Source organism: Anser brachyrhynchus, assembly GCF_964034855.1.
Source record: "Anser brachyrhynchus genome assembly, chromosome: 4".
In the NCBI taxonomy this organism is placed as follows: Eukaryota; Metazoa; Chordata; class Aves; order Anseriformes; family Anatidae; genus Anser; species Anser brachyrhynchus.
The window spans coordinates 40,640,256-40,666,230 of NC_137698.1; the positions used below are offsets into that span (position 1 = coordinate 40,640,256).

At 35.3% G+C, this 25,975-nt stretch overlaps 1 protein-coding gene across 7 annotated transcripts in view; it reads right to left on the reverse strand.

Annotated features, from left to right (window-relative positions):
• The window catches only part of LOC308194891 (uncharacterized protein), a 709,819-nt gene that overhangs the window by 134,600 nt on the left and 549,244 nt on the right, over positions 1-25,975 (reverse strand). For 6 of the 7 annotated variants that reach the window (XR_013950992.1, XR_013950993.1, XR_013950996.1 and 3 more), the window contains one exon: positions 25,182-25,344. The gene's annotated coding sequence lies outside the window, so the exon portion shown is untranslated. Of the gene's footprint in view, positions 1-8; positions 4,970-25,181; positions 25,345-25,975 lie in introns of those variants that run through there. The other variant, XR_013950999.1, reaches the window with a different exon arrangement.

A 25,975-nucleotide genomic window follows, 5' to 3' on the forward strand; every position in this document is an offset into this window, starting at 1 on the left:
TCTCTCACCCTTGGCATGCTCTTTGGAGGGGTCACTGTCAGCCATTAACATGAAAATCTGGCCTGCCTCCTTGATTCTAAGCACATATTTAATTAATTAATTAATTTATTTATTTATTTATGGCACGTAGAGATTTTGGATATCTGGAGCTGAATTTCACATTAATTACACCAGGTTAACCATGAACACAGCGATTTAGAGCAGAGGTTTATGGACCCTTGGATACCCCCACCGGGAAGCCAGAAGGAGCTAATTTCCCGTGATTCTCAGGCCAGGAATACCCACCCTCTGCAAAAGAAAAAAGAGTGAAACACATCAAGTGCCTTGAAAACCAATGCCCTGCCTTCACCTAGGATAGATGAGACCTGTTTTTCTTGGTGGCTGGCACAGAGCCTTCCCTCTCTGAGAGCTTTAAACACCACCATTGCTGAGATGTATCTGAATTAATACCTCTAGACTGATGCTGTGCTTTCTCAGTACTCACTTGGGTCGATACAGCAGAGCATTATTTCAGGTATGCCTGTATACTCCACAGTTTTACTGAGACTCACATAACCATAACTATATTAAAAACAACGAACAAACAACCTTCAATTTTAAATATTACTATTGAGTGCTGAAAAGAATACCATAACACTATGTGTGGCATACAGTAGTGTTTGATAAAAATACTACTGATTGGCAGCCATGTGTCCCTAGTTCTGCTCCTGATTTTGCAGCTGACCTGCAGTGTAAGACAAAATGAACCATTTCTATCATGTTGTAAGATATAACTAAGAGAGAACCAAAATTTGCTTTTCCTTTTAAAATACTTAGAGGTGGCTGGAGGAACAGCAACATACACATGGTGAGAGCAAAAAGCTTGAAAGCCAAACTGGGCACAAAAGGCAGCAGTCTGATGAATGCCTTCCTGAATAAGATCTTCATATCATTTTTTTCAACCCTCTAAATAACTATAATAAACATAATGTAATTCTTCTACAGAACATTACATTTGATGATACCATTTGGTACTGTAATTTCTGTGAAGATCTGAATAGAATCACGTCAATTTTGGCTTTGACAAAATGAGGCTAATAACTACCAATCAATCAATTCTGCTCAGATTAAAAATAAAAAATAGTAATAATAATAAAAAAAAGGTACGATAGACATACATTACAAATTGGTACAAATATTATCAAGTGAATCTATTTACTTTGAAAAAAATTTATTGTGAAGACCAGCTATACCTACAAATGTATTTTGTACTGGGGAAAACATTTATATCTATACACTAATCTTCTCTTTTACAGTCAAGTTTATATCCTATGTGTTACCATGTGGCTAAGTAGTTTTCTCAGTGTTAATTTCTTAGTCTTCCTTCTTATTTGAATGATAACAGCTGGGAACGCTAGCATATTATAAACTGCCAATCTCTTTGGAAGCTGCAGTTACAACCATTAAGTAAACATCAGTTATTAAAATTAAGTCTTCAGCATGCTGAGAAGCCTCTGTTTTTTTTTCGATTACAAGCAAATGTGTTAAAAATGAGGATGGTGTGCTTCTTTGCTGCTTACTCCTCCTGCTAATTGTAAAATGCACTGTTTATGACAATCAGCACAGTTTGTTGTTACAAAGAAAGTCATCCAGAGGAAAGATGGTTTTTGTAAAGTATCTTCTTTACACTACTAACATTTTACATTATTTTCTTTGCAATAATGTTTTGTATAAATGTGTGGCTTTTAATGATGAAATGATTTGGAATTGGCATGGGGAGACAGAAAGACATCTAGATGCCTTTTGTGAGGGAAACGCCATGCTAATTTTTCAAACTATATCCAAGATTTTTATAAAGTTGAGTATTAAAGAAATGCACAGAGCAGGGATAGGACCGGGATGCAACTGAAAAGTGGTAAAGAAGACATAAGGAAGAAAGTCAAATTTAGGTGGACAAGCTGCAGAAGGACATAGCTAAATTAGGTGGAGGAAAACGTGAGGGGGGAAATGACTCTCCCTCATATCCTGGGATTAGATGAGAGTCTGGCCAAAATTAAAGAAGAAAATGTTAATAATCTAGCCAAGGGCTATTAACTGAAAGAACTGTAAATCCCACTTGTTCAACAAAGCAATTAATCTTTGAATAACTCAAATCAACAAGCAAGTTATTGGAAAGAACAAAGTTTTGCCTTCTACCTTCTCACATGACAGGAGATCAGTTCCTTATCCCTATACATGAAGAAGGCTGGGCCAAAGATCATATTAAAAGTGTAGAAAACAATATCGAGGGTAGTTTTCCTCTTGCTTCTGTATAGTATAAAATATATATCTGAAGGGTAATATTTGTTGTTAAAGTTGACAGATTCATATCCTAATTAAACAACAACCCTATTTTCTTATGTGATGTGATGCAGAACTGCCAAGCCTTCTTTGCCTAGTATTTGTGCTTCAAAGCATTGCACAAAGTAACTGAAAAATAGATAGCTGCATTGCAGGTTTGAGTTAACACAATTTGTTTTACCCATTTGCTTTTCCTTCTATATTTCTTTTTCCTCTTTTTTATTTGTTTTCTCATACACACACACACAAAGTGCTTCAGATGCCTCGTATATGCCTTCTGCCAGCTGAAAGTCCTGTTGTGCCTCAAGAAAACCTTGTTGATCAATACCAATTCCATGTAACTTACTGTGTGTTCTTTGATCCTTCTCAACTAGTTATTAAAAAAACATGTCCTTGTGTTAGTCATCTACACACAGAATTTGGGGTTTGAATTCTGCTGTAGTGATATGGGCACAGATAGTGTGGAAAGGAAAACATGATTCCATCTGGACAAATAACACTGATTGAGTTATTTTAAAAACACTTATCACTTATGTTTGTATGTGTAAAATGAGATAACAGATCTTTTCATATTTCTTTTAACTGAGAAACACTCTCCAAGCCCAAAGAGACTGTTTCAATAAGTAATTCTAGACTGATGCATCTGCACTGCGATTATCTACAATAATTTATAGTTTTGTCAGCTATGCATTACAGGGTGTATATATAAACTAGAACCAGATGGTGGACTATCAGCAAAGGTGTAAATATTGTATTTACCTTGAGAGTTTTCATGAGGTTTGTTTGCTACCACATTCAGACTGAAAGCAGAAGACATTAGGGATGAACTATAAGCTTTGTTCAGATTTTACTGAGTGAATGAGAATCTGGCCCTGCAAGTGGTCCACAGCAAGTGTGTGAAGCACTGCTAACACCAGCCACAGCTCTGCCCAGCACACCAAATGCTGCCAATCACAAAGTCCAAAAGAGAAAGAGGTCCACTTCATTTTAACATTTTTCCTTACTTTCTTTAATAGGTCTTGTTTCAAGTATGAAATTATTCTCAGGTGGGCAAGTGAATTTTAATTTTCCACCTAACAGCACATCCCCATCAAAAAAGAGAATAACAGGTCCTGTTGTCACAAACTCCAAGTAAAATGCTGGACGTGTATTTGAGTAATAATGAAATTTCAGCTTGTTACCAACCAAATCTCAGCCATCTAAAGCTTACATTTATAGAAACTTAGTATCTACAGAATAAGAAAAGCACCCCAAATGAACTACGGTTAAAATTTTGTGAATGAGTTCCTGGACCTGATAGGAAGTTCGCTAAATCTTGTGCTGCCTCCCTAGTTACTGATTGTTCCTACTTTCCATTGAATGCACTGAAAAATATATTTATGTCTATACATTATAAATATGTGGAACTGGAAAGCCTTCTAAAAATGAACATTTAAAGGACAGAGATTTGAAGATAACCAGAAAAGTTTTGTCACACTGAAGAACTAAGCGTAGAATATATCTGATATATGTTGATTCATCAGATATTCTATGAATTACTTATAAAAGAAGCCTTCACATTGCTACTATGGTATTTTCCACCATACAAGCTCTGTCTGACATCCTTTTTGGAAATGCTTCTAATTTATATGAAAGGAAGTATATGAAATCATTGTGCATATTGCTGTTTATTTTTAATTTTCTATGGGTTATAAAATGCACACTGAGAACCAAACGCAAATCGTTTCCTCTTCAGTGTTGCTGAACAAGATATCAAATTCTTAATGAGGAAAAAAATGGAGCATCAGTTTGTTATGCATCATATTCATGAGTACATACAGAAAGGATGAATAGATGGCTGACTGTAATAAGGAATAGCAAATGATATACAGCACAGTAGACATTTTCATTATACATCACTTCTCTTCAGCTACCAAAACTATAGATTAGCAACGATGCTGGGAAAAGGAGCACACCTGACATTTTGGTGCTCGATTCAGCTCATACAAATGAGCTAATTTTCAATAGATCATTGCAAGCTTAACAGGACTTCCTGAACATCTTATATTTCCAAATTAGAGATGCAAAGAGCAAAAGTATAGGTTCCTCTCCTTTGCATTTTGTTGACCAAAAAAAATAAAAAGTGTCAGTGAAAGATACGTCTCATTCAAATGAGTGAAATATGATGAATGATAAAAGAAAAAGACAATAAAAATAAACAACACATTCAGTGTAAATGATTTTTGCTCATGTTTCTAGTTTTTTTGTTTTTTTTTGTTGTTGTTTTTGGCCTCTAACTATCCTAACTAAGGCCCTAGCATAGCACAGGACTCCCAGCAAAAAAGAAAGTCCACTGAAGTGTTTTGTGGTTATTTATTTCTTTTTTAACCTATGTAGAAGTAAAACATGCTTAAATATCCTGATGGATCACATCACATGTTTCCTAACATGGAGAGCTATTTTTATCTCACAATTTGATAACAAACTCTTATATGTTTACAAAGTATTGTGACCATGACAAGACTAACTCCTTGTTTAACCTTGAAAAGTCATATTTACCTTTGATTCTTAGCTACAATTATTGGTTTGATATAGGAAGGTGAGTATTCCTGAACATTAAAATATAAAAATATAAATTGTGTGGGCTAAATATGAAAAATGATTCCTTAACCATGCACCTCTACACCATCCTACCTGCCAAATATCTTTTTTCCTCCTGGCCTCACACCAAATATGATCGTGGTCAAATGCACGATATGAAGCCCAGGGCTATGCACTATTTTCTTTGCTGACCTTTGTACAAACTGGTTTATCTAGAGCAAGAGAAAGAGGAAAAAAAATAAAAATAAAAATCTGGGATTAGAATATACCTTTCCGCCTGAATAAAGCATTTTGTACAAACTGTGTGAGGAGTACTTCAAAAAGGGTAGGTTGTCTTTTTTCCACCCTTTATTGCTACAGCCAAAGCCTGAATGTTTTGTTATTCCATATGTTTCCTAGAGGTGTTTTATTCGAACAGGTTCTCAATGAAATACCCATAATTGGAAATCTTACGACACACAAAAGAATTCTTACAAAATTTCTGGTAATTGTACTTCTGGTGAGAACCAAAGATTTTGCTCCTACACACCACCAAAATATAATGAAAATAAACTGTATCAGATAGGAAATGTGGACTGTTCAGCACAAGCAGAATCTAAAAGAAAAATAACTCTATACGGACATCAAACACACACCAAAAAAAATAATTACAATTTAATTCAATATTAAGCTTTTGGAAAATATTTTGGATATTGTACTAAGTTAAGAATAGTATAGATAACATTATTCTAATAATTCTTTCAGTTGAGAAATGCACTTTCTCTTTTTTCAATATAAGGAATCTAACCCTACTTTATAAAAAAAAAAAATAACAAAAGGTAATAAAGGATTATTATGGTTTCTCAAGTAGGCAACCAGTTGTATTCATAGAGTGCAAAGGGGCAATGAGTTGCTTGTTTTGTGGATAGTAACATCTACAGCTCTATTACTGTTCTTATTACAGCATATAACACCTCATGCATGCAACATCCTCATTAATTATTCATATGCAATTTATAACCAGAAAAAATATAAATGAACTATTTCCTTATTAGTTTGCTATGTCCCCTTTCACAAAAATGAGATGGATCTAGGAAGCAGGAAGGAAAACAATGGGAGACTTTTGGAGTAAGGCTAATACACATAGCCAGAAACACAACTGATAATGAGGATGATAGACTTGCCTGCAATTTTGCAGTGACTAATTAGACAGCTGTGTAGAGTAGACTTCCATGGAAGCTACAGAGAAAAAGACTAAAAAAAAAACAGATTTGCCTAGATCCAATCTGAAGATGAGCTGAGATTTGCCAAAATTTCTGAGCAGTGGGGTTGATTTCTCATTAACTCTGTTTTACTGCATAACAAAGCTTTGGGATAAGCAAATATGATTTGTCATCCAACTTTAAAATTATAGAAACCTGTAATAGTTCATAGCTTTGTTTTCTATTCTAGCTTCTCTCTCTTTTCTCTACATGTAATACCTTTGAGAATAAAACCCTGTTAATGTTCTACTGCATTTTTAATGAAGAATAATAAACTGTTAAATCATATATCTATCACTATGCTGCATCCTTAAGTTAATAAATTAGTAAAGTCTTTGACAGTTGTGCTCATACTATATGAATAGAAAGTCACCAAAACATGGCTGGTAAGTGAAGAAGGAACAATACATACTAGTAAGAAGGAATAATACATACTAGTGTATATCTACTAACTACCTCCTGTCCTACTAAAGCAAGACTGTCTTTCTTTACTACCTGTTTACTAAAGCAAGACTAACAGTCCATGAATGTTTCATAAATACACAAGCATAACTCTGTAAAGGACAAAAAAACAAGGCAATATCTTGAGATACAGCCATCAGAGATGCATACTGAGATAATTGTCATTTTCCTGAACTATATAGGGTCATCTTGTTGGCTTTTTTTGTTTCTTTTTTTAAATGCACACATTTCTCATCAACAAAACAAAGGAGAACACAAACCTTAAGGTAAGATCCATCCTCTTTCTTTCTGAACTTTTGGAAAGTCATGACCTTGACTCCATTCCTTTTGTTGGATGCTATGAACTATGCCTATTCCTACATGTGCAACTAGGTGAAAGAAATTCACAAAAGTTAGCTTTCATCTAAATCTTGACCAAAAGCCTGCTACTTACTTATCAAAGCTCAGTTCTCTGATCTAAGTCACCTACAAATTGATTTAAGAAGTGCTGAACACTGCAATCAGAAAATCAAAGAGAGGTAAGCGTGCTATGGATATCTGAAAGGCATACCTCAGACAAGCCTAACCTCAGACAAGCCCAGAAAAAGAATAAGGATTCTCTGCAGGGTGGAATCCATTACGGACTAGGACCCAAAGTTAGGAGAAATCATCACTGGGGATTCATTGCATATGATGCTGTTAAATAAGACAGATATCAGAGCTATTATTGTGCATTGTTACCACTGTTTAGATAAAACCAAAGGGATGTGCTAGTACTGCTAACACATCTGATTCCACTTAATGACATCAACAGGCATGTGCTTGTTCACTAGAGAAAGAAGTTCTTTTTGATATTCTTTAAGGTTCTCAAAGGTCACATAAATTTTTTAGTGCTACCCAGACTGCTGCTACTAGTGAAAGAGTTGATGAGAGCCAACTATATTAAAACCAGATTTAATTTTAATGATAGTGAACTGCCTAAAAAATATCCACTGACCTTGTAAGGGAGCATGGTTATATATTTCAATATCTAACATTTAAAACCTCAAGGTCTCCATTGCAGCAGCTAGGCCAGGCTTAGGCTAAAGAGCACTGCAGAACTTCTCAGTGTCAGCCAAAGGGACACAATTTGCTGCTCCTTAGAGAAGCAGGCTTCCAGTTTTCACTTGCTTGAAATGAGGAGAGTTCTTTGGGAAATGGGCTCTACTTTTCCATCAAAGTATGTTTGTGCTTTAAAAGAGAACAGAACTCTTTTCTCTGCCTCCTCTTCCCCCTTACTAGACAAAGCCAGATGCTGCCCCAAAGACAGGAATAGCTCTGACCTGCAATTCAGCTTCCTCTGAGGTTACTGGTCACCACTCTGTGCTCTGCAACAGAGATGGGGCTTGGACTTGATACTCTTCAGTCTCTTGTGCAAAAGTAGTAGGTTGCTCTAGTGCATTGTTGGCAGGATGTAGATTCTGTTGTATAGCACCCATGTGCAAGCTACTTGGGGCTGTTCAGCACTGGTTATTGGCAGATACTCACTCATCCCTCAGGTATAATGTACAGAAAGGATCGTAACAACCTTGTGAGGACTGTCCTTTCATCAACTTCACTTTTCAACCTGAATCAATAACCAACATGGAACAATAAGATGCCCTTAGACACCATCATAGGCATAAAGGCTGGTTCACAACTGAGTCTGCTGAAAGCATACCAGGTCCATGAGTGGACGTGACTAGACCATGGGTCAAACACCTATTTCACTGTGTTGGTATACTTGTTCCCAGATTTAGGATTTATCTTCTATTTTAATTTTATATATGTAGTTGCACGGGCTCCTGAGCACTAAATAAATCTTAATCTCGTGCCTGAGTGAAGAAATAGAGCAAAAAGTGATTATACATTATATTTCTAGTTTTCCAATCTGCTTACCAGATTCTTCTTTTTTAATATGTGCAAGTAGCAAGAGTCTATTGGGTCAACTAGCTTATAATTAATTATTGATTAGATATTACAACCGTATGCAGAGATTCATTTGGAAACCAAAGTGCTTCCTTGGTACTTATGTTAGCATTTATTAAATATGCATTATTAATCTGAATTATGTTGTGTTCAAATGTAAGCCCTTAGAGCAAAGATAATGATCACAGCATTAGTATTTGTAAAACAGAATTGATTTTCCAACTTCACCAAATTAGCTGAAATACAGGATAGGCTGCAGGTATTGAGGAACGAATGCAACTAGAGGAAGTAGGCAGGCTTAGGTTTTTAGATATACCCCAATGCAATAAGTACAAAACAAATTTAATTTATTCCAGTAGACAGTGTACGCACAAATAAGATTTAAAGGTCTTCAAAAATACTTTAAGAAGCTTTCTTCTTATATCTTGGGTCACAAAATTTGTATTCCAGAAAGAGTCCTTGCAATGTATAAATATAAATAATTTTAGTTTTCCATAAGCAACTCTTTTATAGAAAGCTAGTAAAACTTCAGTAAAGTAAATGCTTGGACATTTCACTATATAAATTGAAATAAATTATTTTTCTTTCCTTGTGATTAAATGTAGTTATGTAGGAAAGAAACAAGATTGCATCATTTGAGAAATATTACAGATAATATTTGTGATATTTATTTGGGAGTTCTGAGATTTGGCATCTTAAAGAGCTCTTGAAATCTCACCACGAAATTAACAACATACAAGTATGCTGTGTACATAAATTTTTATAGACAGAGCCCAAAGTATATAATATTATAGTGCTCGAATATACATGATTTCAAGGAATATGGTCATGTCAAGTGTCACTTCTCATTGGAAAAATTGAATTTTGATAAGAACAAACAACTATAAGCATCCTTGTATAAATACTCTGTCATGGCCTGTTTTATGCAGCACATCATACAAGGGTTAATTTTAACATTAAAACTTGCATTAAATAAAGCAAATAAATAAAAACAAGAAATCCCCAACTGACCCAGTAGCACAAAGAACCAACGTTAGGTGTCTATATTACAGGGATAATTTCATGCATTTGATAATATATTTGTCTAAGATCCTTTTTAATGTTTTTGTTGTTGCCAAAATTATCAACTGTTTGCATTTTCATATTTATTTTCATATTTCTTTCATATAGAACATGAATTCAAAAAGAAAGGTACTTATATCGTTATAAGCTTCACACACACACAAAAGTAGGGTACTGGGTGGAAGATAGAGTATTTGAAAATACCCTTTCTGCCTTTTTCTTCTTAAGACTTCAAAATTATATTTAAAAGCTGAGAAGAAAGAGCATGCAGATGTGTTATTTTGTAATTACATAGTGTGCAGTTTTTCCAGAAATATTCTTGAATATATGGAAGGGACTGAGAGTTTAAAACAAGGCCTTTGCCTCATCCTAGCATAGCTAAAATCAGTTAAGGGGTATTTCAATCTTTGTTTTGTTGTTGTGGATTTCTTTGGCCACAGACATGAGGTATGTATTTCATCTAGAACATAGCTACTCAACATGAAATGTAAAGGGAGTACTGTGACAGAGAAGGTGGATATTTGTAGTTAAGTACGTTCATTGTACCTACTAACCTACTTAACACTTTGCATGAATAAAATATTGAAGAAAAAAATCACTTTGGGGCACACTTGTCTTCAGAATTTAAATACAGAGAAGAGCATAATACTGGTTTGATGTTTGCTTGCACTAAGGGAAAAATGAATATTAAACTGAATGCAGCAGGTTTAAGGCATGTTTGCGTGTATATATACACACACACAAATTACAAATAAAGAGCAGGCCAGGGATTAGGAAAACATCTTTTTGCATTACATATAACACTGTTTTTTATCCTTACCTCTTGTTCTATGTCTGTATTGTGTTTTTGCTGTTTAGCTCTCCCTTCCCTATAATTACTTGTAAGCTCAAGTATCTTTACTTGTTATTTCTGCTCAAAAAGTTCATAAGAATTAACTTACAATCACATCAGTTGGAATAAATGAAAAGAAATGTCAATAAAAATTAAAGCTTAATGCAGTGCACGCTAAAAAAAAAAAGCATTTTCATCTTTAAAGTGCAAGACAGTTTATGAGAATTTTTTCCTCCATTTGTACTCATAAGCATCTACAAGTATTAAATTACATACACAAGAACTTATCCATTGTGCTGAAAATACAACACAATTTTCAGTGAACAAGGAACAGAATAAAGTGGGATATGAAAAAAAGGCATTATGTCTAGTAGATTACACAATGTTGGTTCACATCTTTGAAATTAAGCCAAATTATTTTACAGGTGAAAACGTCTTTCACATACCTACATTTATTTCATCACGTATTAGGGAAACTTCATTTCTGATCAAAGCTAATATAATGGTATGTGACAAATTATTAAACTGTATCTCCCTTATTATTGCTCAAGAGACAACCACATTTTATTTAAATAAAAAAGTTTCTACTATTGAATATATTATTGCATTTCTGATTTTTACACATCTGCAGTTTAACATGTTTCAGCAAAAAAAAAAAAATTACACATTCATTTTCACAGATTCAGAGCATGTGGAGTGAACATATTTTAAAGAGTATGTGCACCAGAAAAAGCAAGATTAATTTTTATCATGCAAAGACAGTTTGTAAGCCTTCTCACCACTACTCCCACAACAAAAAGCATGTGAATATTTCAAATAGATTTCACACAGGTGTATGTATGGTCTGGAAATATTTATTTGGAATATGTTGACTGTATCAACAATTTATCCCAAGAGGTTCCCACATGCATATACTCTGTCATGCCATCATATATCCAGTATAAACAGGCATGCACAAATGTCCTTTCTGTCTTCTTTCTCTCAGGAAGTTAATTCAGTTGACTCAGGTTGCCACTTTAGCAAGAGTTTGATCACAGGGTAACAGCAAAAGGAAAAATGGAGAGAGGAGAAAACAGTGAATGACAAAAGAAGCAAATTAGAAAAAGAAAAGAAAGAAGAACCTGCTGTGAAAGTGCAGCTCAATCAAATAGTGAGTTATCCTCAGGTACCCAATTAATGACTGTTAGAAGTGAGGATGCTGGAAGCTGTGCCTTAGCTGGCGTAAAAATTCAGAACATTATTGAGGTTAATAGAGCAGGCGAGAATTCACTCCCTAGTCTTTGATAAAGGTTGGATGAAAGTCAGAATTTTAATTTGCTAGGAAATCTAAAAATATATTTTTCATTCGTATTTCAAAAGAAAATCAATAGTTTTCATTTTTTATGAAATAAAAATCCTTCCAAAATCCAGCTGCTGGGGGAAGGAAAGAGGGGAAAAAAAAGAAAAAAAAGAGGGAGGGGTTGTTGTTGTTTAGGATGGGGCTAGATGCACTGCATGCTTGAAGGTAACTGTATTCAACTACTTTGGGGGAAGGCAACCTTCCTTGCATTTATACAGACCACAAAATGTGTGTACTCTCATTTTTAGTAGAAACAATAACAAGAGCTGGGGATTGTCCTGTTCAATACTTCGTCTGTGGCATTTTGTTCACATTAGCATGCACTGACTACAGTTCCTGTTTGTGTGCATACAAACAAACCACCACCTCTGCTCTCCCCCCACTCCCTCGTTTTCCCTTTTCTTCACACATGTTCCTCCTTAGAGCTTTTGTGCTTAGAGGTACAGTCTAGCCCACAGACATTAATTTAATTTAGTGTTGCTAAATGTCTAAAATGTTATGGTCTTTTTCAATGCTTTGCTTAAAAAAAGTAAGGAAAGGGAATATTGATTTCTAATTTGATTAGGCTGTAAGATTTACAATTTCCTTTGTTCAATTGTTAACTAAGGTCCTACCCATCTATTAAGTATTTTATTTGGAGATAATGGGTGAGTGCATTGTGATATTTTTTCATTGCTGTCACCCATCATGATTATTTAAGTCTAATTTCAAAATGTATGAATGAGAGCAGTGTTTGTGTCCTTATTCAGGCATTAGATCACTGCTAGCCCTGTGCAGGCTTCACAGCCTTCATATGGTGAAACTAGAGAAAAGCTGGGGCTTAAGGTCCAATCATTATGTCCTTGAACAAAATCTTTCATTTCCTTTTGGAATTTGAATTTCATTTCTAGACCAGTCAGAATGTTTGTAACCTCAGTATGACCCAAGTATTCCAGGCTGCACTTGTGCAAGACCTAGGTGCCATAAAGCACAAATTTATGACAGCAGTTTACTAATAGGTGTACACTTAGGACAGGGACAGATTCTAACAAAAACACAGATTACAGGAACTGTAACTTGAAACACATAAAGTAACTGAAAATTGATTTTAAGATTGCCCAAAACCAGTTTCAAGTATAGGATCCATTCCTCTAAGCTAAGTGTGTTTTACTTAGCGTATGAAATAATAGAAAATGTTAGCTCAAGAGCTAGCACTCTTAGAAAAAGATGTGTACTTAAAAGAGAAAAGAAAAGGTGTTACGTTAGTAACACCTCATTCTCACTGTGCTTAAGTTTGGTTTTCTAGTGTTACAAAAAGAAAATATACTCAGAGGTATTGGCCTACAGCTGTACAATATCTCAGGATGATCTGGAGAATATTAAGGATGGGCATTCAGGATGCATGTTTATGTATTGTGGAACATCATTAAAAAGTACAATGAACATACATGTAATTCTAGATATAACTTAATTATTTAAAGTACATATCTGAATACAAAGTAACTGGTACTTAGATGAGTGAACTAAACCACTTTGAGTGATAGCTAGAAATGAATTTAAATTGCAGCAAAGAAGATTCAAATATTAATTTAAAAAATCTAAGAATATTGAGGCAAGGTGGTAATTTCTCTGTCATTAGAGCTCCTTAAGACAAACATCTTTTGGGAAACAGAGTATATGCACTAAGATTCAATCCCATTTACTTATGTTAATACTTACATGTGTGTATATAACATACATTGTAATGCTTTTCAGCCAAAAAGCACATGATAAATGATTAAACTTAGGGTTTACTTCATAAGAATATTTAATTTAAAGCCTTCTAGCAGTCTTTAACACATTTCTTCTGATATACCTTTAAATCAAACCTTCACAAGGTCCTCAAGAAATAATTTAAATAGATAAATGGAATTGAAAATGTGTCTTGTTCAGCTGGTACATGAGGCACTTCAGTCTTGCCTCTCCGAGAAGCTAATTTTTACATCTAATTCCAGGAAAAGAAACATGATATACGGTAACATTTATCTGAATGTAAACATCAAAGCAGAAAGCTTAACAAACATAGAAAAACACATTTATCCAGAAAAGATGTAGAACAGCATCAGCACTTGCTAGAAAATGTGGTCTCCCAGAAGATCCAAAGGGATCCCCCTACGTGAGCTAGCACCATAGGTAGAGAAGGTATGAGGAATCAGAGAGCAGCTTTATGAATCAGCTGACAAAGTCTGCTACTAACTGGGTAAAAAATATGAATGAGAATACAAGAAAATGTTGTAGTTCCAACCCAACCAGTTTGGAGCAATATTTCAAACTCTACCAGTAATAACAAAGAGAGCTTATGAAAAAAAAGCATGCTCATTTTGTGCATCATGCTTTATCAGAGCCCATTTGGTAACAGCTAAATTAAGCATTCAAATTTGGAAGTGTCCAAAAAGTCTCAGTCAAAATTCATTCTACCTCAAGCTTTGAGGAGAAATGTCAAAAATAAATAAATAAATAAAAATATAAATAAAAATAACATCCAGTGAGTGAATTGCCCATCATCCATGTACAATACTTGGTTCACTGACTGACTTATCACAGAGAGAAAGAAATCTATTTGTAGGCTGTGAATTACTAATCTGAAACTTCCATGCTAGTAGCTTTTAATGCACTTTATTTCAGGAATGGTGACCAAAAAAAGAAACAGGGTGATGCATCTTCTCTTAGTGCAAAATGTGTTACAATTTAGAAATATTGATGAAAAGTGAAAATCAATTTCTTCTGTCATACCTTCATGCAGAGATCATTTTATAGGTGATATGCTGAAGGTTCAATCATTCTTATATATTTTTAGCACCTACGGAAAATATCCAAGTGGATAAAACAAAATGTTCAGAGAATTAAAAAAAAAAGGGGGGGGGATTTAAAGACACATTCTTCCAGTATCATTACATACAACTCAAGAAAAAAATGTCATATTTTTTCCCATTCAGTGCCAGATCCATCAATCACTGAACTGAAGATGCACGCAGTTACTTTCTTCTGTGAGATTTCGAACAAGCCTCCACATCACAGTTATCAGGGTCTTTCTTGCTATGAGATACCAGCAGGTATTAAACAGATACCACATTCTGAGGGCATTTCACTTCATGCAGATATTAGACTACAGATTATTGATTGATTAGTGTAAAAGTTGTTTAGACACCTTTGCATGTTGCAGCAAACATTTTAAGAGAGAATATTTGCAGAACATTAAGAGCATTGGGAAATTAATCCAAAGAATACGCAAAAGCGCATACAGAAGTGTCCTGTGGCTATATATATGTGTGTGTGTGTGTGTGTGTATGTGTATATATATATACACAAACACACAAGGGGCCTGATATCAATAGATGATTAAAATAAATGGTGAATTATAATCTAATATTATAGAAGACATAACTTATTTTATGAAACTATTTTTTTTTCATTTTCTATTTCTTAAGTGGGTCAAATTCAACAAATAGTTTGTTTTTGTTAGATGTATTTCAGTTTGATTGATTAGTTTCAGAAAATGCAAAATATTCAAGATTGAACATTTCAACTTTCAACATTAAAGTTGAAAAAAAACAAACACAAATAATAAAGATGGAGTAGAAGAGGTTTAAACACGTACATGCATCATCTGTCTTTGATCATTTTCCAGCTTTACACAGGAAGCCATCAAAAATAAAATGAACTCAACCAATTTCCCTTCCTTGTTTTTATCTATTTACTTTTCATCCCACAATCTAAAGCTATCATTCTTGTCTTCTTTAAAATTCTATTCATCTAAGTGTAAAAAATATACTGCTTAATTCAGATGTTTTTAAATATAAATACCACAGTACATCATGCTTGCAGCTGCACTTGGCGTCCCCCTCCTTGATGATACAGATCAATCATGTGCAAAAGTATGTGAGCGGCCTTTTACAGCCTGGGGCTGAGATGCTCCCGTATTTTCCTTATAAATAATTGGGAAAAATACCAAAAAGGCCCTTCCCAGATTAAACTCATTCCTGGTCTCTCTTCTTTAGCCATCACCAGTGAGTCCCTGCTGGCAGATCTAGCTGCCTTCACTCCACCACATTCACCTCTTCTGAGGTATAATTTATTTATTTTTATATAGTTTACTTTCCCCAAGATTATAAATTATCATTTGATATTTAGCTATCTTCGAGCAGCAGATTCCAGATACATTTAAACAGGGCAATGTTTACAGAAGAAAGAGGAAAGACCTGAAGATTTGCTCAGCATTTACTCTTATCCAGCCAGACATGAACTGTGTAAGCTGTTATACAAGATCTCGCACTTACTAAGGTCAAAGATCAGTAGCTATAGTCTCGCATTTTATGAGCTTTGATTCAGTTTGCGGACATTTCATGGAGCTCTCTTGGTTGGTCTCCCATAAGCTTTTGTGCTTTCTAATATCCAGAAGAAGGTTTTTTTGTGCAGCTCTTAAGAGTTATATCATTACTGCTTTTCTAACTAGCACCTCCCTTCCTCACGTATAATGTTCCTTTTTGAAGGAACGCATTTCTGTTCAGGAACCATTCACTATAAACCTCAGAGTCAGGCAAACAGCTTGCTTACAGCACTGTCCAAACAGCCATTTAATAAAGAATTTAGAAATCATGCCCAAAGAAGTGGTCAATCTTAAACCACTTAAAAGTCCCGTTTTTCTTTCTCTCTTTCCCTCTCAAATTCCCTACACTTTGCTCTGGTTTGTCTGATTTATCATCCACTTGGACAATAATATAGTCATTGTTTTAAAGGATTTTCATTAGTTTATTTTTCTATCTTCCTGCACACCACTAACTAACTCCTACTTTGTACATACAGCTAGCTTTATGACAATGCAGGTTACCAACATTTTAATAAGCACTCACTGACTGCATGTGGTATTTATTTAAAATGCTAACATACAAAGATGTGCATATTTTGACAGAGCATAACAACATGCTTTGAACAAAACAAAGGATTACTCCCAGAAACTACTAAAATGACTCATTTATATTCTTGCCTGTAACTATTTAGCTCACATATAACAAATTGGCCTCCTTTCCCCAATCATGGATACCAATTTGTTTTTCTTCAACTAGTTAATCTGTGCCACAAAATATCATGAGGTCCAGCCTCAAAAATCAGATTTCTGGTTATGATTCTTCAAAAGAGAAGCACCTGGGCATAAAAGCTGGTAAAGTAAGGAAAAAAAATGTTAAGAATCAAAAACAGAGTGGAAATTGTTTACTGGGAAGAGAGAGAATTGTATTGTTAATTTGGAAGATCACAAAGCCAAAACAAAATTGAGGCCTTAAGTTTTTGAAGAACAAAGTAGTAAGGAAGATAGCAACAGCACATGTGATGAGAGGTACCTGTCATTCAGGAACAAGAAAACTCTACAAATAAATTATAAGATTAATGAAGCCATGCTTACAACATTAAGTTCTCATAAAAAGTTTTTAAAATTCACAATAGCTCTGACCTTGATTCTGTAGTTTTCAATTTGATTTTGTATATCAAATTGACTGTAACAAGGAGAGAAAAAAAAAAAAGCAATGCTCCCAAGTACAGAAACATTATCCCTAGGTGGAAGTGTTTTGAATTTTATGATTATGTATGTATTCTTTTGATACAGCTGTAGGGGAAAAATACAAATGCATTTTCTGGTATTAAAAGACTATATTGAGGGAAAAATATCTATAGTTTATTGAGTTAATTCAAAAACTTGGATGAATTGTAACTAAAAGGTCATGGACTCCATACTTCAGACAGTTCTCCTCTGTTTATGTAAATAAGTTGTGTTAAAATAAAGGCGTTCAGCCTGTGAACAAGGCATGCACAGCAACACTCAGTATATGCTCTATGTGATGCAAGTAACTAATCGATTTTTCAATATCACGGGTCATGGATGAACTAAACTCCATGTCCCTTTGCTCTCTTATTATTATTTTGAATCATATTATGCCATTGATTTTTAAAACAGAATTCTCCACGGAACCCAACAGGGCTCTGCTTGGAAATCGATGGTACTCTACAGCTCTAAGCACTCCATCTGATTCAGCAGCAGAGATGGACTGAAGAGGTTAAGAAAGGTGAAAACCACATCAGCAGGTAGTCTGCAAATAGACCAGAAAGAGAATTATCTCCCTTCACCCAATGATTTCTTCAACTAGAAAAAGCAGAAGTAGGCTCTCTCACGGCTCTTCTCCAGCTCTGTTGGCTGGCTTGAGTAGGGAGGAACGGAAACCTTGTCCCCATGGCCCACAGGCACTGCTGCACCCCATTTACCTGGGTTCAGCCCTCCAAAAGAAGGAGCAGCCTCTGCCTCTTTGCCCAGCCAACAAGAGATGCCATAGCCCAGCTTCTGTAAGTTTCCACATACTTGGGAAATACAGGCAACAACTTAACATAGTTTATTCTTCTTTTGCTCAGCACTTCCATACAACCAAGATATGTCCAAGACCCAGAAATTTCACACACCTTCACATCTACAACATTGACTGGTACAGAATCAACACGACTAAAATAAGCTTTTAGCCAACCATCAAATAGATTGTTGGGACAGGAGCTGGGCGGAGGGGGGGGGAGTTGTAGTTGATCTGCTTTTCCAATGCAGGTTTGTAAACTTCAAAAAAAGAAAAAAAAAAAACTACTCAAGGAGAACACTTATAGGAGTTATTCATTTACAAGGAAAAGACAACCCAAATAATACAGTTTTGCTGTAAGCGTCATAAATTGCAGATCAGTGACTAGACATGCATCAAGCAGAAACCAATTTTTTTAATGGCTCAAGAGGGGTAATTTATATTCTAGAGGGGGTAAAAGATATATAGCATGCTCCCTTATTCGCTCAGACTAATTTTAAATATGGGTTAGCTTATTTCCCTTCCTAGTAAATTGTCAAAGACTGATGATAAGAGTGCACTGTTTATTCTAGCTCCACTCCGCTCACGTTTCTTCAACTAAATAAGCCCTCATGCCATATGGGGAACATAACTCCAGAATCCAAAACCTGATCGCATCAGTCTTGCCCTCCCTTCTTCCATGTAACTGCAGGCCAAGCTGAAAAAGAAATTAATTTGTGCAGGATAAATCACACTTAGCATTTCAAATGCAAGGCAAGTAAAACTAATGTACAATTCCTTACAAATAGCAAGAACATTTGGATTTATTTTGAGGTTGATTTTTTTTCTTTTTGAGAGAAGTGGAAGAAAGCCTGCATCAAGAGCAGAAAAAGAAAAGCACCAATGTAAACTTAAAGAAGTCTTTTCCCATGTCGTTGTATGATTCCCCTCTGATTAGAGCAAGTTTCTTTTCAATATTAGGTGCTTAGTAACAGAAAGGCATTTGTAATAGGGTTTCTAGTAGATGAAGCATCCACTTTTTGCTTTCAGGAAGCAACATTTTCTTTTGCCCAGCACACGTTTTAATTGCCTAAGATGCTATTTCCCTTATGAATAATTTGAATACAGATGACTTCTTGGCTAAGCAAATTTTCTTCAGAACTCAAATGATGTGTGTACCGTAAAATATGGAAAGCCGTGTGGCAGGGTAGCAGAAGCAAAGCGATGGAAGTATAGCATTAATTTTAATGTCATTTAAGAAATTGCCGAGGTTCTTATTCCATCAGTGGCACATGCCTCTGACCAGATGTGTAGCCTACCTTTTAGTTCACAGTTCCAAAGCTATTTTCCTCAAAGCTCCAGTCACATCATCCTACTTAATGTCGGCTTTCCCATTACAGACTCTCTGTCAGTTGCTCATAACAACTCAGCAGAAAATCCACTGCAAAGAGGAGTTTGGCTACAAAGCTCTGTCCCCATCAGTCATCCTGTTACAGTCTTTCCCTCATATACCGGACTTCACTCTTTAGACTTTAAAAGAATGACTCTGAGAGCCACAGATAACTTATAACAGCTAAAAACTAGATCGCTATCTTCCTTTAACAGAATAGGGCCATACACAAATGGAAGCTTTAAATGATATCACAGGGCCAAGAGAGGACTAATACAACAACTTTGTTGATATCACCAGTCTACATAATTTGAAAATACATTATCTAGTCCTGAAAAGGCACACAAATATTTCGTAGAAGCCCTATTAGCTGCCTAGTCTAGTAAATAAATTCAAATGCTAATTATTACTCCTTTGGAAGGTGCTTCTTGGGAAGAGAAACAAACAGAAAAAAAAAAAGAACTATTTGACTAAGAAGAACTTTATTTTACAGAGATTGTGTTGGGAAAATTTGTCTCCTAAGGGAAATAAACCAGATACTTTTGCACCCTTGTAAACTACTTTAGCCAGCGAGTAACCACTAAGTGTAACTTAACAATCTCAAATTATTTGCATTTTCACATTTGCAGTAAACTATGTTAGATTTTTATTTTTCAGATTTTTTTTTATTTTTTTATTTTTATTTTTAAATTGATAGAGGTATATACTCTCTTTATCTACTCCTGTTTAACAGTAACTGTGTTCAGCTAAACTGCAACAACCAGTCAGAAGAAGAAACCGACTTCAGCATTTTCTGATGTCTCTTCCAAACATCTGATATGAGTTTTCAGGTCACTAGACCAGATGCATACACATACATATATTCTATAATGTTAATCCTTATCATGTTATATATTATTCAATTTTGTTTTTAACTGTTCCATGTAAAATCAGCTGAACTACTACAATCCCATATCAAATTCTATTTTATAACAGTAATTTATAGTTGTTGTACTGTTGTACTCTTCAGTACAAGAGAACTTGATTAATTGAATAAATGTGGAAAAAAATGCAAATGCATTCACATGTGAAACATTGTTGGTTAAAGAGAAATACTTAATTCCTTTAGTAAATAAAAAAATATTTGTAAGAAAAAAGACACAACTTTATACTCTATTATTTTAAGTCATTAAATCCCACGTATCACTGACCATGCTATTTTCCTACATCTGATGAGACAACAGGCTCTTTGATATGTACAATTTAAGACTAAAAGTGGGGAAAATAAAGCCCTCACCACTCTCCCTGCCCTTCCTATTACTCTAGTGACATTGTGCTGTTTATTGAGTTGTGGGATTTCAAAGAAATCCACTTTAAAACTTGGAAATTGTTTCCCCTCTGGAGAGCACTACTAATTAATTCATTAGTGATGAAATGTATTAGTGATGAAAAATCTCTATGTATTTAGGTCTATCTGCTACTTAGGGAAATCTTCTCTGGGTGTTGGAATGCAAACTCTTCCCAGAAATTAATACATAAAAGCATCTGTCTGTCAGGAGGAAGTTTAGTAAAACTCTGAGGGAGAAAATTTAAATGAATTCCTAAACTGTTTCTTAGTGTAGACTGTTCTCAATATTTAATGGGCACACACAAGTTGAAAAGAGGACATAAGGTGGGTGGTTTTGTTTTTTCTTGTTTGTTTGGTTTTTTTAACTGAAAACTTAGAACAAAAATATCAACCATCTTGTATCTCTAAGTACACACACTTAGAACAAAAATTAACAGATCTACCATAGGAATTGATAGCAGCCAAATATAAGCAGCAGCAGTTGTATTTACGTTCCTTGGTCATTTCCATTCCCTAGGTCTGGGAATGGCCATGTAAAAAACGTAGAAAAGTTACACAAGTTCAGTATTTTTTGGTTTTGTTTTTAACCTTTTACAGCTTGAGAACCTTAATAACTTTCTGTTAAATGAATGGACCCCAATAAACATTACAGGAAGATCTCTCTATACCCAATATTAATTTGACTCTAAGGAGTGGGAAAGTGGTGCAGAAGACATTAGAAATCATGAATGAACTTAAAAATCATTTGAAAAAGCCTTGAAATTAATTATGTTAAAATAAATATCTGGGAAATAAATCACATGTTGTGAAATGCTAACCCTTGAGTTGTTCATTTATCATAGATACTGCAAGTGTCCTAACCCAGAATACAGAATCCAACCCTCAATACCATGCCTGAGAGGCATGAGTGTAGACAAACCAAATGCTAACCAACTGTATGGGACACTCACAAAACCCCAGAGCTCTGAAGATCTCATGGTAATGCAAGATCACACACACAATAGCTTATGGCAGGCTAAGCAGCTTGTTTTTCTTCTTTAATGAAGTAAGTGTAATTTAACTTTATCACTTCATAAATCCAAAGAAAATTTCACTGAATTCTCCAAGGGGAAAGCTCTTCACTAGTATAAAATACATCACACTTGCGCTTATTTAGTGCTGTTTTTTTCTTTTTTCTCCCTTACAGGGCAAATTGATTCCTCTAATGTATACTAGAGCTGAGAAACTCTGCCTGGTGTGTGTGTTTTCCTATAAAAAATTAGATCATTAAGGTGTTATGTAATCACTGTTACTGCTGCTTACTTTATGTTATTATTTTTATCACTTAAGAATATTTTTTGGTCTGCCTCTCTGGGTGACTTGCAATGGTACAGTGGCAACTTGCATAGTACATGGCTTACTTCGGTTTTGAAACGAGCACAGTAAAGGTCGATGACATACATCACTTTTTTGAAATTAAATCTGAAAGTACAGCTATATAAGAAACGTGGTTTTAGAATCTCAAAGCACCACTAAACAGGAATGAACAACTTTTAAATGAACCATAGGCTAAGCAAGCAACTGGAATTAAAAGAAAATTAAATCTGGGGTAGTCACATGCATGTAGTGGGTGTGGAGGATCTAATCAATAACAGCATATACTTAGTGGCCTTCAGATTGGCCTTTTTTTTTTCTTTAGCCTTTCAATTTTGTTTTGAAGGAAAAGAGCCTCTTTCAGAACTAATGGGAAAGCTTTATGTTCTGAGTTTTTTTTCCCCCCTTGTTTTTCACTATTTCCTTACATGTTTACATCTACCTAGTCTAAGCAAGCTGTTTAGGCAATTTCCAATTTACAAAACTATTACCTCTCTACCAAGCACAACTTGGTTTCTTGAGCAGGCAGCTCTCTTACATTAAAATAGGTTATTTGTTTTCAAATCTAAAACTCTGAAAACCATTAAATCTTTGTCTCAAGCCTGAAAGCTCTTCTTCCACACAGCTTGGCTTCTAGCAGAACTTCTTTGTATTCAGGTAAATCAGACAGTGTCAATGAAGAATTACTTTCTAAAATATCTTAAGCCAGATCTCTAAGCTCCATATACTGATGTCAACACCCAGCCTTGCTCATGATTTCCTTTCCTTGACTGTAACCATTTTCCATCTTTCAGTCCCTCCCACCTATATGTAATTACGAGAGAAATACAACTTTAGGCCAGGTTAAAAACCTCTACATTATCTTGTGAGATTAGCAGAACTTTAAGAAAGGATACCTGAATGGGATTCACACTATAAAGAAATAAGTTAAAAAACAGTTTTGCTTAACTGAAAAATAAAAAGGCAAAAACAAGAAACAAGGGGGGGGGGGGGGTTGGAATCTTACTGCAATAGTACCTTGAGAACTCTGCAAGAGAAATTTGAAAACCAAATACTGTATTTTCAGTGATCAAAGGACTGATTAAAGCAGTTGAAGTTAAAGATGATGTTAGTTCTGTACTCTTTTCCTTCCCAATTTAGAAGGCCATGAACATTCAAATCAAGTTTCATGATAAGACTCATTCATCTAGTTCTAGAGCAATGGAGTAATCTAAGATGGAAGAGACTCCTAGAAGTCATCTGATCCAATTCCCTCTCCAGACATGGGTCAGGATGCACAGGGCTTCATCCAGCAGGTTTTTCAGTGCCTTGGAGGATCAAGACACCTCATTTCCACACATTTGATTAGAATTTCCTTTTTTTTATAACATCTGCAAGCTGTTCATGGCTGTCTTTCACTTTTTGACCAAAACACTTGTGTTCCTGAACTCTTGTCCTTCATTAAACAGTATCTAGCCACTGATACAGGTATTGCAACATTAAAGTGAAAGGACTTTAACATCAACTTCCATCAATGGTAAATCCAAACTCAGGTCTTGCTTGAGCATCAATGCTAATAGTACAGGTACACAATGAGGCACAATCACATTATGAAGCAAGAGGTGACACATGGTCTGTTGGGTGAATCACAGCTACACATCCTCGGGGTGCTCCCAACAAGACCTACTTGAGGAAAAAAAAAAAATGCTATCTAAAACATGAGTAAAAGATGTTGAACTTCACAGTCCAAACAAGCTAAAAGCATATGTAAAGACCTTTCTGGAAACTGACAGTATAAGGCACTGTTACTCTGCAGTCTTTTTGTGTAGTAACTCAGCTCTTCCCCCAAACAAACTTTCAAGCTTAGCTATATTTTCTCTTCTCATTGACTTGTTTAGAGATATAGGCTAAGGATGAGTTATCACAGACTTGGGCTTTCTGAAACTGGTGAGCAGCGAGATTAGCTTTATCAAAATGGTAAAACATACCAAGAGGTCAAGCAGACCTTGGAGAGAAAAAGAAAATAACAAAAAATTCCTACCACCATCCTGTGAGAGAGGCCAGAAGTGCTCCTGTATCATGACAAGAAATTACACAAGTGCTCAGGCAGTATACCATAACTTTCCACTCTAGATCTGAAACTGAAGAGGTAGTCTCTTCTTTTTATAAGGGTGAATAAATTTATGCCTGTCTCCTACCACTATATTATGACAGTTCATACACATCCATACCTTCTGTAACTCTAGTAGATGCCCATTACCAGGAAAAATAACAAAAAACAGAGCAGACTTTGAAGTGACTGTGACGTCAGAGCGTCAGGCACAAAAAAAAAAAAAAAGCACATACATAAAAAAGTATAAGCTATATTGTTTTAATAGACTAAGGAGAACAACGATTGGAATGGGCACAAATTCAAGAAACATCTGTCCTAACTGGAAAGAGAGTAAAGTTGAACAACAAGGTAACATGGCACTGACATTTTACTGGTAATTTGTATTAGTTTTAAAGGAAAATGTATGTGCTAGGAAAAAAAGTCTATGGAAGGGCAGAAAGAAATGAAAAATAAGAGCCAGAAAATATCCATTAATATAAAAATGCAGTAAAATTCAATATAAAGCAAATAAAAACATTCAATAATACTCTGCAGAATCAGAGCAATTAATTACAGAAATCTGAAAACAGTCCAGAGTTTATTCAGTATGGTTGCAATGAGATAATAGGCAAAATGATGATTACAGAAATCAAAGGACAGACTGATCAGGAAGCACGTATTATTTAAAGAAAGCTGACTCAGACACATCACAGGTGAAACAGAGATCTGCATGTAGTCCAAATACTGTGACTTACCACAATTTACAAAATTACAAAGCATTCAGCCAAGGCAATATACATGAAACCTAGTGAGCCTAGCCCTGACAGTGTTATCCTGCAGTCATTACCGTTTCTATCAGAGAAGGAATTTCTAAATTCCTATTACAGCAACAAACACCTCCTGGAACTAATTGGCACTCACTGGCAACCTCAGCACAGAGGCTAATGAAGTACCTTTTGAGCCTGAGAGTTTTTGAAGAGGTGATCTCTCCAACTCAAAACTCAGACTCAGTAATAAGGCAGGATAAGGAAGCTTCCTTCACTAGTGCTCGTCCCTCACCTGTCCTCACTGTAAAGAATGGGATTCACTCACACATCCAGGGAACCCAGGAAGCCTCTGTTCAGGGAAAAAAAAAAAAAAAAAGTATTAATGCTGCACTTCACTGCTCACATGGAGAGGATCACAAAGAATGTTTTATATTTGTTTTGGGTACAACTCACCCCTCCTTTTGATTTTGTTGCTTGGAGAAAGGTGGAAACAGGGCAGAACGCTAGCAACAGCCAAGTAAGGATCTCTGGAAGTCACCAATATCCTAATTCATCACCAATAGTCTACCCTAAAAGTATGGTGTCTTCCGAAATCTTAAGCCCAGTTCAAAGGACTTTCACCTACATCTGCTAAATCTTGAGCTACTCGATCCATTTAAACAGAACAGTTCTTACTGCAAAGCTTTTCCTACTCAACTAAGTTGTTATTTGGAAAGTAAAATAAATAAGCATAAACTATGTGTATTCCTATCAGGTGACCTATTATTTGTTACTCAGAGTGGGAAAAAAAAATACCTATCAGCTGCACTTGGCAGGCAAAGTTGAACACTGAAGAGAATACCTTAAGCACCAGACCACAGTTTTCATTTAGGCAATACTTTGACATGTTCACAATGCAGGAGAAAGTCTTTGACCAGAGTTACAACTGTAAGTGACCTGAGCAGTTTGGAAACAGCACAATAAGCTTAAGACAGAGCTCT